Source organism: Equus caballus, chromosome 11 (assembly GCF_041296265.1).
Source record: "Equus caballus isolate H_3958 breed thoroughbred chromosome 11, TB-T2T, whole genome shotgun sequence".
In the NCBI taxonomy this organism is placed as follows: Eukaryota; Metazoa; Chordata; class Mammalia; order Perissodactyla; family Equidae; genus Equus; species Equus caballus.
Genome location: NC_091694.1, coordinates 36,200,495 through 36,216,955, shown reverse-complemented (window position 1 = coordinate 36,216,955; position 16,461 = coordinate 36,200,495). Strand labels below are relative to the sequence as shown.

Below are 16,461 nucleotides of genomic sequence, written 5' to 3'. Positions count from 1 at the left end.
ATATGGTCCTAGCTCAGGGCCAGGTTTACGGGCTGGTGATGTGTGCACCCAGCCCTGCGCTTAGAAGCTTTAATGGTTTAATGCTCTTCTCTTGCTGTCTTGGAAGTCTTAATAATTTTGAACAAGGGGCTCTGCATTTTCACTTTGCACTGGGCGCCCCAAATCCCGTAGCCGGTCCTGTTCTCAACCTTGACATAGGGCCAGTGGGACAAGGCTGTGGGCAAAGTGTGAGTTTGGGGTTTTCTTGTTTAGGGGGTCCCCGGACAGAGCTCTAGTGACAGGGGTCTCTTGTGGAAATTGCACTCTATCAGACCTGGGGCTCTGTCCTGCTGGCCTTGTTACCTGGGCAAGTCACCTCACCTCTCTGAGTCCCAAGTTCCAAGGAGATGACCTCCGATCCCTTCTAGCTCAGCCACTCCCCCCTGGGGAAGAGGCCAAACCTCTCTGCAATCTTGGTACACACACACACACACAGCACAGCCAAAGCTTCAACATAGGGCTGCATTGTTACCTCTGGAGAGATGGATCTGGGCGTCCCCACACCCAGGCAAGTCCCAACAAGCTGCTGCTAAAGCCCAGAGACCAGCCAATACATTTCCGGGACTTGTTTACTCCCTCACTAGGGGGTGGGGGGCTCCAGCTGCGGGGCGTGGGGGTGATTGTGGCTTGGAGGGGCTGGATAAAGTAATTGGCATGGAAGGCTTGATGACACCCCCGCGTTCTACCTGCTGGTCCGGGCTGGGAGGGGCCACAATTATTTACTCCTCCTGGGCTCCCCTGTGGGGAGAGCTATGGGCAGAGGGAGAGCATCTGCGGGTTCCGCAGACAAAAGAAAATGATCCTATGACTGCGCGGCGGGAGTGGCAGGGACGCGGGCCAAGGTGGCTGGGCGGCTGAGGGGCGTGCGGGATGTGCACGCAGGGCGAGTCAGCGACCAGTGACCCCACGTGACCGGGGAAAGGGGCGCCGCCTCCCCTGGGTTGCCCCGCCCAGCACCGCGTTGGGTTCTAGTGCCCTGCCCCACCGTCGTGGTGTGGGGCGCCGCGTCTGTGGGGGCTGCAGGTCTGCGGGGGAGAGGCTGGCTTTCGCACCCCCTGTGGGCACCTCCGAGGCCCCAAAGTCTGCTAGTCTCGGGGCAGCAGTGTAGGGTGCCCCCAGCCTCCACCCTTATCCCATAGCCTAGGAGAGGGGCAGTCACTTATCCAGGCTGCTCTTTCTTTTTGATGGAGCCGACTGGGGAGGAGCGAAGCCGTGCCAGAGCCTCACACATCAGTGGGTAGGTCTTTCACAGAGGCCTCTCCCAACCCTGGCTAAGCTGCTGTCAGTACACCCATTTCACAGGTGGAGAAGGAGCGCGAGAAGGCACTCACTTCCTGGAGTCCTGCAGCAACATGGCCTTTAAAGCTTGTGACTTCTCCCTGATTCCAGACCAGGGCCCTCCAAAGGAAGTCAGCGCTACCACCCCTAATTCTTCCCCGACAGCCGCATCACATACTCCAGGAGGTGGATAGGACTCCACATCCCTGGCAGACTTGGGAGAGAAGGCCTTCCGCCTGGTGGCTCCAATGCTCTGACAAGTATCGCCAAACAATGTGTCCTCATAAACCCTTTCATGGCCTGGGGACATCTGCTGAGCTTCACAGCCCTGGGTGAGGGAGACCAAAGGGCATCAGGAACTGAATGCACAAAGGTTGAAGCCAGAGAAGGCACTAGAAGAGGTTTGCCCTGTGACTCATTCGGAGTTGAAATCCGTCTTGACTGCTAGCCCGGAGCACCCACAGACATCCCTGAGGTGCTGAAAGTAGACTCACCCTAGGGAAGTGGGCTCCCAGAGTGGGGGCGGGGTGGGCACAGGGAGGAGGGTGTTTTTCATTTGGTTTTGCTTTGGTGAGAATCTGGCCAGGCTCTCCCACCCTCCCTTCTCTGAGAGAGAGAGAGAGACTTGGTCCTCAGTTGGGGACATCATGTAAAATGAGTCTCTAAGACACGCTCAGATGCCAAGGGCTCTGTGGTCTTAGTCAGGGAAGGCTTCCCAGTGGGCAGAGCTGAGGGACGCTGTAGCAGGGCAAGGACAAGCCTGGGCAGAGATGGGGGACCCGAGCCTGAGTGGGCCTGCCTCTCCCCTCTCCAGTCTCTGGGTTCAGCAGGCAGCAGGATTGGAACCACTCTCCATTTTGAAGTGAAATGAGGAATCATGAGCTTAGGAAGCCGGTTACTGGTGGAGGATCCTTGACATCACCCCAACAGACAGCGAGACGGATGCTGAGGGGCAGCCCTTCAGGCTCAGAACCGCGAGGGTCAGGGTGCCTGGGACAGGCTCAGGCCCCGGGCTGTGGGCACTGTCCCCCTGGCTGGGAGAGGGAGAGAAGGCTGCTTTGGCTCAGGCCTTTCCATTCCACCCAGGAGCCTTGGTCAGAGCTCCCCTCTTCTTTGAGGCCTCCTCAGACCGACCCCAACCCACTCACAACTGTCCCCCGGTCACCTCCTCCTCCTGGCATGCACGGAGGCAGGAGGGCACCTCCGGGACTCACAGACCAGCCCGTGAATTCATCATTCAACGTGTCCTCTGAGGAACAAGGCAAAGAGGCGAGGGAGAGAGAGTGAGAAGAGAAACACCCTTGTCTGCTCTGGGGTTGAACTCTAGAAGCCAAGTTCTCAAACTGTCGGGGGTGAAAAGGGATACCCAGCTTCACCCCAGGGGCTTGAAGATAAGGAAGCTTGTGTCTGAGCTCTGCCTCTGAATTCACTGGGTGAGCCCCCCAGGTCCCCCACCCCCTGGTAAAACCAGTGGCCTTGGGGCTCCATGGGTCTGTGGGTGCTACTGGCCTGGAAGAGAGTTTGCAGGGGTGGCAGAGGGTCCTGTGCTGGGTTTTCGTGACCCTCCTCGGGCTAGGCTCTTCCCCCTGGACTCTGGCTCAGCCACCAAATGACCTTGAGAATGCCCCCTGACCTCTGAGGCCCTCAGTTTGCCCCTCTGTGCTAAAACCCCCTCCAAGGGATATCAAGAGGCAGACAGAATCTGGGTGAAAAGCCTGGCCCACAGGCCCTGGTTTACTATTATTAATTATTCTTCTTCACGACCATGCTAAGCGTCCACTTATACATGATGGGGAGGGGGAGGTCCTTCTGTGGCCCCCGCATAGGCCCAGACTCTTTTATTTCTCTCCCCATTTGCCAGATATGATAAAAACCTCAGCCAGCCTAGCCCACGCTGGGGAATGTGTGTTTGGAGAGAAGCGAGGAAAGCGAGGGAAAGGTTGACTGCCTTATCCCCCTCCCTCCCTTTAGCGTGGGTGACACCGGCGAGAAGCGAGCAGCTGACCCGGGTTTGAATTTAGAGTGTTCATTAATACGATATTATGCCATATGCTCCCGCACACTGTCTCCCTCTAATGCAGCCGCCAATTTGCTGAGCAGCCCTAATTAGTAATGGTATAATGAGAGTATTCAGAGGGTAATGTGGTGGGTGGGGACGAGAGCGATAGCATTGCTCCTGGCCAGGGTGGGGAGGGACAGGAGCTGGCTTCGAGGGTTGGGGCTGGGGGCGAGGGGTCCACAGCAAGGGGTCATCTGGACCCAGGGCTGGCTGAGGCCCAGGGGGCAAGGTGCCTTCCCCACGCCCCCAGTTACTTAGGGAGCAGGGGCTCAAGGTTGTGGAGAGGGGCGGGCGGGCAGCAAGGGGGGACAGGGTAGAGGGAGAGGAGAGAGAACCTGGGTGAAGGAGGAGGGAACGGATGGTCCTTTGTTCCTACCCAGACATGGATGCTAGAGGAACTGTAATGGAGATGCTTTGTGTGTGTGTGTGTGGGGGGGGGGTGTATGTGTGCATGTGTGGTGTGAGAATACTAAAGCCTTTGAGGGTGCCAGGCACTCTGCTGGCCCCTTACAATCACCCTGCCAGGTAGCATGACCAACACCATTTTTCAGACGAGGAAACTGAGGCTTAGAGAGGTTCAGAGGTCACTCAACTGGTGGAGGAGCAGAGGACTGGCAGCCAGGACTGGCCGACCCCAGAGCCGAGCAGCTGGGTTTGCCCCTCCCGTGCGGATGCTGTGGTCACGGCTGAGGGGTTGGGGATGGGTACAGCATAGGAGCGCCTGACTGCTCATCCTCCTTGCCCTTCCCTACTTACTCCTGGGTGCTTTATCTGTCCCCTCCTTCCATTCTCAGTCTGCAGTTTCCCAGCCTCAGTTCCTGGGGTAAGAGAATTTGCAGGATCTTAGGTGAGAAGCCTCTCTATGTGATGACCAGGACAGACTCCACACCTTCGTGCCAGTGCCAGTGGAACCTTTGGCCTGGGCAACTTGAGCCTCTGAGCTTACAGCAAAGTCTGCCCCAACCAGGGAAGAGCTGGGGGTCCCAGGGAGCACAAAGTGTCTGTGCCCCAGATTCAGGGCTGCCCCACCCCCTGTGAGCCTCCCAGTGCCAAGGGTGTCCACAGGAGCAGGTGGGTGGGCCCTGGAACCTGCATCTTGGAAACCCTATTGCCAGCGGCCCTCGCAGGCCCCCTCCTTCGCAGGCACGGCTGGGCAGCACTCCCTCCCCGGGTGATCACAGTTCTCCCGCAAACCCACGCTCAGGAGATGAAATATTCATCACGTACATATTGGCTCCTCCAGCGGCTTTTAGGGAAAGCAAATGAGACTGACTCCGGGAAGGAAATGAGTGTGAGGCATGGGGGGAACAATGGTGAGGACAAGGGTGGGGAGGCACCTCCTCCCAGCTTCAGCCTCTCTTGGATCCAGCTTCTGGGCACAGGCTGCACCTTCTATTCCTGGTGTCCCCAACCGACCACATCCTTACCCCCACCCACCAGCACCAGAGCCTCCACGTCTTCTCCTGGAAGATGGGAGTTCACAGTCTTACTCTTACACATCCAGGGAGAGCCACAAAGATCCATCTACACACCAGCCCCTCTCAGGCAGGTGCTGGGCCTCCAGGGGTGAGCAAGGCAGCAAAGTCCCCACCGTCACGGAGGACACAGATGATGAACAGGCCATAGATGTATAAGATCATTTCAGGTGGCGTATGAGGGAAACAAAACACTTATCTTAGTTTGGGTGGGTAAGGAAGGCCTCTCTGAGAAGGTGACATTAGAACTGAGACCTGGATGGTGAGGAGGAACTTTCCAGGCAGAGAGAACAGCACGTGCAAGGGCCCAGAGGTAGGAATGAGCCCCAAGTGTTGAAGGAACAACTGGAAGGCCAATGTGGCTCTGACTCAGGGGGAGAGAGAGCTTGGAGAGGGTCACAGGGGCCTTGGAAGCCACGGAAGACTTGGGGTTTATCCTAAGAGCAAAGAAAAGCCTCTGGATGCAGGAGGAAGGGCACTGGATTTGGAGCCAAAGTCCTGAGTGTGAGGCCTGAGCAGGTCACTTAACCTTCTAGCCTCACTTTCCTCATCTGTGAAATGGGGACAGGAAAGTCCAGCCCACAGGGCAGCTGTGAGGGTTAAACAGCATCATTTATGTGAAAGTGCGTTGCTCTTCAATGCTAGCATCACAACATTTCCCTCCACCTGTCCCTGTGTGAGCCCCCAAAGATCAGCCTGGACCGTACCAAGTGATGGACCTCAGAAGCCTGGCATGGAGGTCATTCAACGATTATTTACTGAGCAACCGCTGTATGCCTTGCTGCTATTATTGGTGCCAGGATGCAGCTGTGAACATGACAGACTCAGTATGGGCTGGAGAGAGCTGGACCAGCCCATTTCACAGACTGAGTATGGTAAGGTCAAGGCCACCCAGTGCTAAACTGTGAGAATGAGAGCCCAGGTCCCCTGACGACCAGTCTATTGTTCTCCCCTGGATTCAGACAATGGGTGCCCCGCCCCTGCCCTCCTGTAGCTGACAGGTCCTCCAACACCTGGAAGGGAACATGGTTTCCTGCCCCGTGGTCCTGCTTGAAATGAGGAGGAATTCTTCTGAGGGAGTCAGGAAGCTCTCTAGAGCTTTCCTGGCTGTGATGGGCCTTGAAGGACAGATTTTGGCTGTGAGGAATGGACAGACATCTGGCAGAAGGGACAACAAAGGCTTGGAGACTGGAAGCATGGGACATGTATGTGAAACAGTGGGTGGGTCTGTCAAAGAGCACAGAAGAGGAGCAGGGCACGATGGACCTGGAAGGGCTCTGGCTGCATTTCCCCCAGCAGTGGGGAGCCACGGGAGCTCTTCGAGTTGGGGAGTGCCGTTCTCAGGACGGCTCCTAAGACAGCTCTGGCAGCTCTGTGCTGACTGTATCAGAGGGGGAAAGGGAGGCAGGGAGAGCGGCGAGCAGACTATCGCAGTGGTCCAGGTAAGCGTTAACGGAGGACTCCACTGAAGCAGAGGCAGTGGCAAAGAAGAAAAAGGAGCAATTTGAGAGGCATTACAGAGGAGAACCCACCGCCACCTGAGTTGGGCCCTGGTGGAGTGTGGGGAGCAGGAGAGAGGGAGGAGACAAAGAGCTCTCAGAAGATGGGAGATTTAGCTGTTCTTTATTGATTCTGCGAACATTTCCTGAGTACCTGCAGAGGGTCAGGCCCTGTGCCATTCAGGCAGGAAATTGAGCAAAATTGTGCAAAACTTGAAGCCTTGTGATTTGTGCTCTTCTTGGTTTGGGGGATGGGGAAGTGGGGCGAGGGGTCTTCGGGCTCTGGTGCCCCTCTCAGAGCCTTGATTTTGTTCTCTGTAAAACGAAAGTGTTTCAAAGGACGGTCGTCCTTTGCCCACACAGCTCCCAGGGCCAGGGAAACAGGGCTGACTGCTTCCAGAAGCTTCTGGATAGATCCTCCGAATTCTGGTCACTCAAGCATGTGGAAATGAGGAGGGAGTGGGGAGAGGGGAGGAGCTCTCCTTCGAGGCTGGGGAGGCAGACCCATTTGGGGAGCAAGGAGCCCTGTCAGGGGTCATGGTCCTCTCAGGACTGTGGGGACAGGTCTCAGGGCCTCCTCCTTCCCACCCGGAGAAGCAGACCCAGGAAAGGGACACTTCAGGGACTGTGGCAGCAATTCCTTCAACAACAGGCAGCAGCTAACATTTCCTGGGTCCTCTGCGAGTAGCTTTACACGCATTAGGTCAGTCAATCCTCAGAGTCTCCAGGAACCAGGACTGGCAGCCTCCCATGTTCCAGATGAGGATACTGAGACCCAGATTTCTGAGACCATTCACAGCACCAGGTCTTGGAATTCAGGCTGCCTGACTCCCGCATCGAGCACATAACCTCTTCTCTGACCCTCTCTTCTGAGAACTCACCCAGGACCTGGAGCCCACCTGTCCTGCCATCTTCTCTGCTAAGGCCCCACCCCACTGCAGTGCAGGGGCCGCTGAATCCAGGGTGCCTTCCTGGGAGCAGAAACATCTGAAGAGGACTCTGGAGAAGAGGTAAAATTTGGACTTGCCAAGATGGGGGAGGGAAGGGCATTCCCAAAGTGCCTTTGCACCATCAGAGCAAAAGTGAGGCGGTCCCTCCTGAGTGCACTGGAGCTGGGGGGCTGAGCCCTGGGGCCCCCTTTGTCCCCGCCCTGTCACTAGTTTTCCAGGAAGTTTGCAGTCTCCCCCTGCCCTCCCCCACCTACCAGGGTGAAGGTTTGTGGGGAATGTTCTCCCGCAGAACTCGGCACGAAATAAATTCCATTCTTACTCTGCAAATGACACTGCACATAAATATTCAGTAAATTAGCAGCACGCTTTTATAGATTTATCAGTCATTGCAGGCACAAAATGACAGGCAATGTTGTAGCTGAAATATTAATGCTGACAAATTAATGATTTCTGAGTAAATGATGTCATTTTTGCACCGTTTCATTAAAATTTACTCACTTCTGCTTCATTTCTGGACCTAAAAAAAATTAAAATCATTTCTTTCTCTCTTTCTTCTTTCTTTTTAGTGTGGGATCGGTTCCCAAACCTGAGAGGGACATAAATTTTCCCCAGCAGCACCCCGGAAACGGAGGTGGGGAGCTGGGCAAGGCTAGCCTCCCCTCCCCCAGGCCCTGGGGAGGAGCTGGGGAGAGACCCCCGGGTCCCAGAGCCGGTTCCTGGGCCTCTGCTCTTAGTGTCGGTGGAACATAGCAAAGTGGGCTCTCTGGGTCAAGCCTGGAGTGAGGGTGGGGATTATAGGGGACCGTGGGGCGGGATCTTGGGAAGGGTGTGTTGTGGTGGGGGGCATGTGGGGACAGAAGAATGGGAGGAAGTCATTACCCTTCCCCCTTAGCCAACTCTCAGGGTCTCTCCCATCTTATTTGGCCTCCTTTCTTGCAATAAATTTGGTGAGTGCTTAATTCCCGTAACTTCTGTAGTAGGAAAAGGGGTCAATACCAAATGTGTAAATATGGCCGACCCACCTCTCACAAAAGATCTTGGAATCAATAGATTTGAGTCCAAATCCGGGCCAGACCCTTATGCGCAGTGTGACCTTGGGCAGGTATCGTTGCCTCTCTGAGCCTCAGTTTCCCTTTCTCTATCTCCTCATTTCTCAGGGCTCCTGGGAAGATGAAATGGGATGGCGTATACAAGGCCCCGGACAGGGACAGGTTCCCCAGTCAGACACCCCCACCAGACGCCCTCCCCCAGGCTCCTAGCCGCTCCCGGCCCCCAGCTGGGGAAGGTGAGAGGGGCTTCGGGGAGGAGCAGCGAGGCCCCCCGCGCGCCCGGGGGCTGGGGTGGGCCCAGGGTGACCTTGGCGTCTGCGGGGGGCGGGGGGGAGCCCCGCGCCGCCCGCTCGGTCTGGTAACCGTAGCCAAATGCAAACTAGCTCCTGGCCCCGGCCGGCGCGGCGGGAGCGGAGGGCGCGAGGCCGGGAGAGGCAAAGCGGACACAAAGGAGAGGCGAGGGAGGCGCGCGGCCGCCGGAGCCGGGCCGAGGCGTATCGGGCGATCTCCGGGCTAATTCGTGTCAGGGCCGGCCTCCTATCTCCTGCCCGGCTCCCCGGCCGCTGATAAAATTGAAGTGGAAATGAAGTTGGACGCTCGGGAGGATCCGCGCGACAGTGGGGGTGGGGGTGGGGGTGGGGGTGTTGCGCCGCCGGGGCAGCTGCTCCTTCGGCGGCCGCCCTTGGCGCTGCCCTTGGCCAGGCCGGAAGGATGGGGATGCCGGGCGGGAGGGGAGGAACGCCCCTGCCAAGGGCCCTACAGCGGCTACAGACTCTGTCCCTGTCCTGTTATCATTTACCCAGCCATAGGAGTTGGGTAGAAATAACACGCACGTTTATTGAGAGCTTACTATGTGCCAGGCTCAATGCCAGGTGCTTACAGTGAGTTATTCTCTTATTTAACCGCCCCCTATATGAGGCGGATGGAGTGTCCCCATTGTCACGGGTGCAGACACGGAGGCACCCAGACTCGCGGCTGGCCCGGGGACAGCTAACAGGGAGCGGCGGATTCGCACCCAGGCGTCGGCATAAGGCAGCTGGGGCGCTTCACCACCTCCCTCGGCCTCCGCTTAGGAGCGCCCCGCGTCGCTGGAAGAGGACACAGGGGCGTGGCGCCGGCCGTTGCGCATGCCTGTTATGAGGCAGGCCTTCCAGCCATCATCTCCCCTGAGCTACGAACCTTGGTAGTATCGCCCCCACGTGAGGAATCTGGGGCTGAGACAGGACGGAAGGGATCAGGCATGGCAGCAGGGGCTTGGGGAATGTGGGCATGCTGGGGTCAGTTCTGGATGAGGTCTAAGCTGCACCTTACTTTTCGCCGGGAGGGGAGTAGGGGCCTGGATTTGACGATTGGCTCTTGTAATCCAATCTGGTTATTATTCACTTATATTCATTTCTATTTTATTCATAAGTTGGCCCCTGCCTGCCTCACCTCTGTCACAGCCTGCCTGTTTCCACCTCTCTCTGGCTCCAGCCGCACTACCAGCTTTAGGCCCTCAATGCCTAAAGGGAAATTTAGGCAAGGGAAAATTTCTGTTCCGGCAGCTTGGAAGGCTCTTCTCCTGGGCAACTTTTTCATCTTTCAAGTCTCATGATCTTTTAAATAATCCTTTTCATAATATCCATATACACTGATATGCCAAAGTGAATACACTGTATTTTTTTTCAATTGGATACGGAACAGTAACCCAACTTGAACACCTATTAATTAGGTCACAAGGGGAGTCTTAAAACATTCCAGAGAATCACCATTATACAGAACATGTTCTCAGACCACAGCGCAATAAAATCAGAAATCAAGCGCAGACAGAGAGCTAACAAAGCCCCTTGTGTTTTGAAATGAAAAACTTCACTTCTGCATAATCTGTAGGTTAAAGAGGAAATCAATAAAAATTACTAAATATTTAGAATTGAATGATTATGAATGCACTTAGTATTCAAATTTGTAGGGTACAGTTAAAGCAGTGCTTACAGGGAAACGTATAGACATAAGTGTATGTGTCATCTTTAGGGCTGTTCACCAAATAGTTCTAGCTCTTTGCCTTCTGTTCATATCCAGAGTAGGCTCCCTCTGTTATGTTTCTGTTCTTTCAAAGTACTTGCCACACGTCCATATTTATTTCTGAGCATAGTTTCTTAGTGTCTGCGCTGCTGGCTAGACTGGATACTCCAAAAGAACAGGAGCTATAGCTGTTTTACTTACCATTGGATTCCAAGCATCTAACACAGGCATACAATAGGTTTCAATAAATATTTGTTGAGGGAATAAATACATTATTAATGAAATGACAACCTCCCCTCTTTCAAAGCGGATTTGAGATGGCCTGTAACAGATACATATAGCATGTTAGTTAAAAGTACAGCTTGGCAGAGGGATGAGAAACCTGGGAGAGTCAGTAATTAAGTGTGTGGTGGGGAGGGAGCAGCACTGGGGGTGCTGGTGCTCAGATGACCTCCACTCTTCCCAGCATCAGGCTTTTGGACAGCTGAGAAGGTGGGCAGGAGGAGGACGAGGAGCGTCTGGGTGAGGAGCAGGACTGAAGAAGCTGAGTGGATACCCTGCAGACACCAGAGGAGGGATGTTTGGGGAGGCCCTTGGGAACAGAGAACACCAACTAGGTGGGTGGTGGGGAGAGAGATGGAGGCGAGAGGCTGAGCATTTGCTCATTTGTTGATTCATTCCCCAAGTCCTCTGGGCCCTGTAAGCAAGGGCTGTAGAGCTGCAGGTGGTGTGGGCCGGTGCCTGCAGTGGCTCTGAGCTCCCAGGGCTGCATTCTGGTGCCTCTGGGGCAGTTGGATGGGCCCCTTCTGTGGTCAACAATGGACAAGAGACTACCGCCACAGAACGTCCAGCCAGGCTCTGCCTCGGTCCAGCTGCCCGCCTAGCTTAACTCTCGATTTCCATTTCACAGTAGCTCCTGCTTGAGAGAACATTTGATGATATTCCCTCTCACAGAGTGAGACAGATTAGCTGAGCCATTTTTATGGTTCTTTCTAAGTGCATGGCAAAGGAGTTATTTTCTAAGAGGGGTTTACATGAAGGAAACTCTACTTGGAGTCAGAAAACTATATCTGAGTCCTGCTTCTGTCCCTTACTAGCTGTGTCACTTTGGACAACTTCCACCCCCTCTCTGAACCTGAGTTTCCAACTCTGGAAAAAAATGGGTATGAAAATAGTAATATGTGCCTCACAGGTTAAATAGCACAGAGATAGAAAGGCAAATAGCAATGAGATTGTGTATGTGTTGAGAGATTCTGTAAATTATGAAGTCTTACACAAACATCAAATTTTACTATTATTCAAGATCTTCCTTTGTGTGTGGTCCCTCCCTGGGTCCACACAGGGATCCCTGAGATCCTCTCTAGTTCCTACTGCTCCCGTAGGACACTGCATACCCCCTCCTCCCTGCTGAATCTAAATTAATTGCTTCCAGTGCTGTCTTCCAGCAGCACCACGTATGGGCTTCTTTGGGGCCCTCTTGCTATCTGCCTTGTGTAGGAATTACTTGTGTGTGGTCTGCCCCTCTTGATCTAAGAGTCTCTGAAGGAAATGACCTTGACTTCTCATTCCCAGATCCCTAGGGTTCAGCATGGTGCCCAACACATAGCAGGGGCTCAAAAACTACCTGTAGAATTAAATACTTTTGATTCTTTGTTAACTTATCAAACCAGTATTTTCTGGGAGAATTGTTTTTAGAGTTTTATAAATTATAGAAACAATAAAACTTTAAATACAATTTTGAGAAGAGAAAAAAATTACCTAGAATCCCACCACTATATGTCGATGCTTATTTTCATTTTTGCTTATTCCTTTCCAGTCTTTGTTTTATGCCTGAATAGTTTACATTGCTGCAAACATAGCATGTGTTCAGTGTTTTTTTCATTTCACATTATCTCAAACATTTGTATACTTTCTACATTTTCATAATGATGTTTTTAATGGCATAGAGTAGATGTACCAAAATTTGTCCATTTTTTTCCAATCATATATGGAACTGTTACCAAAATTGAACATATATTAGATTACGGAGGAAGTCTCAAAACATTCCAGGGAATCCACATTATACAGGACATGTTTTCAGACCACAATGCAAGAAAATTAAAAATCAACCACAGCAAAAGAGCTAACAAGACCTTCTATGTTTGGCAACTAAAAACCAAACTTCTAAATAATTCATGGTTAAAGAGTAAATCCATGGAAATTAATTAAATATTTAGAATTAAATGATAGTGAAAGGGTTAACAATTCTGAACCACAATACATGGATACTGGAATTGAACATTTAAGTTAATGGATGGGAGCCAGGCTTCTCGCTGTTGTGGAAAGTTATAGCTAAGTAAAGCATTGAGGCTAGAATGGTCCATGTGGCAGTAGATCAGAGCCGGAGACATCAGAGTGAATTTACGCTTAGTTTAATATAGATACAGGTGCTTACTTACAGAATTATATACAGATATGTGTGCATATGTGGGTTAGTATACACACACATATTTCCTTGCTCTGCCAGCTGAGAGGGCCTAGAAACAATGGCTCCAGTAGCAATGGGCACACCTTGCACCCAGATCTTGGTTTCTAATACCATTCTTCAGTAAAAGGAAGCAGGGTTCCTTAGAGAAATGACTGATTCTAGAACTGGGGCAGGAAATACACAAGATGAGCCTGGAGCATTTCGCAGTGCCAGAAAGTGAGAGAGTGCTCAAATATGAAACCACTCACATTGATGAGGTTCTAAGAGACATAGGAGCCAACTGAGAGCTCCTAGCATCCCAAGCTGGAGCAATTTGAGCAACAAATAAATAATGTAGTATTGGATTATAACCCAAACTAAATAAATATCCGTGAATCCATACTGGTTTATATAAATGGTTGAATAAATAAATTAGTAGGGAGAATAGACAAATCTCCTGTGTAGAAAAATTACAAATAATTTATGTAGATACTCTGCCCTCAAGGAGGTGTGGTCTGTGCACAGTGACTTTCTTCCAAAGAGTACAGTATGGAAAGGGAGAAAAAGGAGTAATTTTATGGTGGAGAAATCTGATAAACACTACGTCAGCCAGGTGATCAAGGTCAACATCAGCCGTGATAAGTCATATTGATAGTCTGTACCCTTGGTTTGATGTGATGAGAACGGCACTTTACCTCTGTGGTTGCCCTCTCAAAAACCCTTAACCCCAGTCTAATCATGAGAAAAACATCAAATGAATCTCAGTTGAGGAACATTCTACAAAATACCTGACTGATACTCCTTAAAACTGTCAAGGTCGTGAAAAACAAGGCAAGCCTGAGAAACTGTCACAGCCAAATGGAGCCTAAGGAGACGTGAGGATTACTGTAATGTGGTACCCTGGATAGGATCCTAGAACAGGACAGTGGATAAAAACTAAAGAAATCTGCATAAAGTATGGACTTTAGTTAATAATAACATATCAATATTAGTGCATTGATTGTGACGAATGTACCACACAAATGTAGGTTATTAATCTAGGGGAATTTGGGGGTCATGTATATGAGAACTTCCTAGGTGCCATCTTCACAAATTTTCTGTAAATCTAAAACATTCTCAAATTAAAAGTTTATTTAAGGATGATAATAAAAGTACTAGGTAAAATTGGTAAGGAGCAGTTAAAGCAGGATTTAGAGGAAAATTTATAAACTTAAAAACATTAGTGCCGTCCACCAGATATTTCCAGCACTTTGGCACATGGTAGGACTGCACTTTCTGGTCCCTTCATGGGGCCGATGGGTTGTGAGCTGAAGTGATTTGTGTCACGTCCAGGAGCGAACATTTAATGACTGGTACAGGACCATCCAGTGATCTCTTTCTCTCTGCCATGGCAACCACCAGTATTTCAGACATAGGCTGCTCTCCGAGCTGATGGCCTAGAGTGAGGCAGAACCCCCAGCCAACCTGTAATAGACCAGTAGTACAAGAGAGAAGTAAGCCTTTACTGTTTTAAATGACTGGGATTTTGCTGGTCATTATTGTAGCATGATTTAGTTCATCCTAACTGATATAGCAAGTATTTAAAAATATGTATCAGACAGATTGCTTTCAGCTATTAAGTAACAGAAAACCCAGCTCAAATTAGCTTAAACTGTAAGGGGATTTATTATCTCTATCATAAGATGTTCTGAGGCAGGATTAGTTAATTCAAAGGCTCAGTGATGTCATCTTTCCGTTCTGCCATCTTTACTTCCAAGTTTACTGTTCAAGCCACTAAGTTTTGGGCTAATTTATAATGCAGCAATAGACACTAATTAACAGTGTGTAAGGATTAGCCACTTGGAGCTCTGGTAGCCATTTGCCAACATGAAGGGAGCTAGCTAAGAAGTGAGGCTAGTCATTAAAAGAGTTTGACACTGGCCAAGGTTTGTGATGGAGATGCTAGCTGTCCACCAAAATCCAATTTTTTCTTTTTGCATGCTAACAGAGTGGCACTTAGGCATATGGCAGCCTAGCTGGGCATGACATTTTCCAGCGCTTTTTGCAGTTTGGTGATGCTATGAGCTATGCTGTCACCAATGGAATATGAGTGGAAGCGAGGTGTTCCCCTGCTGGGCTATGATTCTTACAGCAGCAGGAGTGTTTTCTCCATGTTCTTTCTTCTTCCTTCCCCCAGACTGGAACTCAAATGTGGCAGTGACCAGATTTCAACAGGGAACGATTGAGCCACAAGATGGAAGGCACATGGGCTCCTGACTGGAGCAGAGTAAACCTTGTTCTTTAAGTCACATGATTGTTGGAACTCTTGTTTTGGCAGCTTGTTTTTTTTATCCTAATTAACACAGTTAATTAACACAGATAAAATAAACAATAAAATAGAATAGAGAGCTCAGGAACATATTCATATCCCTATATGGGATCATGGCATATGTTAGAGATATCGCTAATCACAGGGAAAAGAAAGACTAGTTAATAACACAGCTGTGACGCGTCATTCACAAAAATAAAATGTAGATGTTTTAGTGACCTAAACATGAAAAACAATTAGAGGTTAATATTTTTCATAACCAGAATAAAGAAAGATTTCTCGAATAACACAATAAGAACAACCAATAAAATATAGATTTATTTAACTTTATTAAAATTAAATCTTGTCTAAGGCAAAATATACCATAAGCAAGATTAAAAGGCAGGCAATTTACTGGGAAATATTTGCAATATATAACGTATCTATCAGAATGTATAAAGAATGCCTATAATCTGTAAGAAAAAGACAAACAACCCAACAGAAAAGTAAGAAACAATATGAACAGACAATTCACAGAAGAGGATAGTCAAATGGCCACTAAAGCCATGAAAAGAAAAATGAGATACTTTTTTCACTCATCAGATTGGGAAAAATTAAGAGGCCTAGTAATATAAAGTGTTGGTGAGAATGTGAGGAAAATGATACTGCTATACACGGCCGGTGGAAGTGTAAATATTTCCATTCCGAGAGCAAATAAGCAGCAACTAATAACATTTAAAAATGTGCATACTCTATGACCTATTCAGAAAATTCAATTTCTGGTTTTGTTCCCTGGAGAAATTCCGACATGTGCATACATAAGATGTACACTGTACTACACTATTGTTTACAAGTAGCCAAATATTGGAGACAATATAACTGAATATCTGTAGAGGAATAAATTAATGATATATGATATGTTTATACAATGGGATATTATACAGCACTTTAAGAGGAATGAATTAGATCTATACCTCTCCACATGGATAGTTTTAAATAATGTAATGTGGGTCAATAGAAACAAGATTCAGAATAATATGGAAAATGTACCACTAATATACCTTTTAAAATGTAAAAATAGTATAAATTTTTTTAAAGATTTTATTTTATTTCCTTTTTTCTCCCCAAAGCCCCCAGTACATAGTTGTATATTCTTCGTTGTGGGTCCTTCCAGTCGTGGCATGTGGGATGCTGCCTCAGCATGGTTTTGATGAGCAGTGCCATGTCTGCGCCCAGGATTCGAACCAACAAAACACTGGGCTGCCTACAGCGGAGCGCGCGAACTTAACCACTTGGCCACAGGGCCAGCCCCAAAAATAGTATAAATTTTTAAAAAATATATTATGAATGGATGTCAAGATGTTTTAAATGGAAGGAT

General features: G+C 49.9%; 1 long non-coding RNA gene across 1 annotated transcript; it reads left to right on the top strand.

The window, feature by feature from the left end:
* The first annotated feature begins 6,842 nt into the window (after nucleotides 1–6,842).
* Nucleotides 6,843–8,585, top strand: LOC111775685 (uncharacterized). The gene is made up of 3 exons (XR_002811599.2): nucleotides 6,843–7,360; nucleotides 7,867–7,931; nucleotides 8,458–8,585. It is a non-coding gene; the product is annotated as an uncharacterized lncRNA (long non-coding RNA).
* The last annotated feature ends 7,876 nt before the right edge of the window (nucleotides 8,586–16,461 follow it).